The sequence below is a fragment of the Clupea harengus genome, chromosome 6 (assembly GCF_900700415.2).
Source record: "Clupea harengus chromosome 6, Ch_v2.0.2, whole genome shotgun sequence".
NCBI lineage: Eukaryota > Metazoa > Chordata > Actinopteri > Clupeiformes > Clupeidae > Clupea > Clupea harengus.
This window is the reverse complement of record NC_045157.1, coordinates 3,763,343-3,765,251: the sequence shown is the minus strand read 5'-3', so window position 1 is coordinate 3,765,251 and position 1,909 is coordinate 3,763,343.

Genomic DNA, 1,909 nt, shown 5'->3' with positions numbered 1-1,909 from the left:
ATGGAGACTAGCCCAGGGGTCGGTGCAGGCAGTGGTGTTTGGGGGTACCCTTGCTAGCCCAGGGGTCGGTGCAGGCAGTGGTGTTTGGGGGGGGGTACCCTTGCTAGCCTAGGGGTCGGTGCAGGCAGTAGTGTTTGGGGGGTACCCTTGAAGAGATGGAGACTCGGCTGCAGGGAGAAAAGGCGGGAGAAGGGGGCAGGGCTCTGTCTCTGGAGAAGGAGGAGGAGGCGGGGGAGGAGAGTGTGTGTGTGTGTGTGTGTGTGTGCGTGTGCGTGTTCATTAGGAGACAGCTGGGGAACAGGCAACATCGTGCTGGAGCAGCGCTGCGTAGAATGGTGGATCTATGCGTGACGTCTCCTATCTCATCTTGTGTCAAGGTAAGACGAGAACAAAACAAAAAAAGACAGAAATAAGGAAAGAAAGGGAGAGAGGTGGAGGAAGAGCGAACAGGAGAGGGAGAGAGGGAGAGAGGGAGAAAAATGGAGATGACTGATGAAAGAGGGTTGAGGGAAAAAGCCTTAAGAATGGAGGGCATCTGATTCAATGCTAAGCGTGAATGGTGAACAGTGTGCTGCCTGCATCAGTAGACATGCAGTATTTTCTCTGAGACTGATGTACTTGCCGGTATGTGCTCTAATGCAGGAATACGTGTCCTTGCCAGTAGTACCGCATCACCAATGGATGTTTCTTTATGTGTTGTTCTGAATAGCTCACAGGGTGTTTTATTGATCGAACATGTGTGTGTGTGTTTGTGTTGGTGTTTGTGTGTGTGTGTGTGTGTGTGTGTGTGTGTTTGTGTGTATGTGTGTATGCACAATGTGTGTTTCATTCAAGTCATGCATATCAAATCCAGTTTCATTAAGTATAGCTATTGTTGTGCAGGCGATAATGTATTCATGTTCACATTCACCTGCTGGGGCTTTATATGGGAAGGCAGCCAGCTGTGGTTGCGTATGTGTGTGTGTGCTGCGTGTGAGTGTAAGTGTGTGTGTGTGTGTGTAAGTGTGTGTTGCGTGTGAGTGTAAGTGAGTGTGTGTGTGTGTAAGTGTGTAAGTGTGTGTGTGTGTGTGTGTAAGTGTGTGTGTGTGTGTGTGTGTGTGTGTGTGTTTGTGAGTGTGTGTGTGTGTGTGCTGTGTGTGAGTGTAAGTGTGCCCTGTACTCCGGCCCAGTCTCACCCTCTTCAGCATTTGAGTGCTTATGAAGGACCGCCGGGTCTCCATGGCAAGCAGCCGCTCCAGGAGCTGAGGGCTGGCGACAGGACCATGGCGGAGCATCGCCAAACCGCGTACGCCTTGGCCATCCTGGCGTGCTGCTTCTCTGGCTCGTCACACTGGTGAGATCACGTTTTGGTCTCCTTCTATGTCATCTCGCGGGTTCTTTACTCCTTCATCCCATCAATTAGATGACAGTCTTTACCTCCTCTCTGTCTGTTTTCACTCAGTCCATTCCTTTGCCTCCCTCCTTATTACATTTCACGTCCTTCTTCCGTTCTCTATTTCAACCTCTCCACCTCGACCCAGTTACTCCTCTAGTCTATCACTCTCTTTCTCTCTCCTCTATTTCTGAGCTAACCTTTATCTGTCCTCTCGCTCCAAAAGTGCCTCAAAGCAGTAACAGAAAGGGATTTATTTTTTGATTAGAGCAAAAACAAAAAAACAAACAAGCAACAACAAGGCTGACTTCAGTCAGTTTTATTGTTGCACAACGACACCAGCAACACACACGTGCATATATTAGGTGGTGACACCGGACACACACACACACACACACAGGCCGTGGTCGCCGTGAATTTGACTTCTGCATTTTTCCCATCCGGACTGTCCTTCCTCAGGACCCCAGGAGCAGTGGGCAGCCTTAGGCGCCCGGGACCAAGTGAAGTGACCGTCCATCTTGGTCAGGGACGGACAGG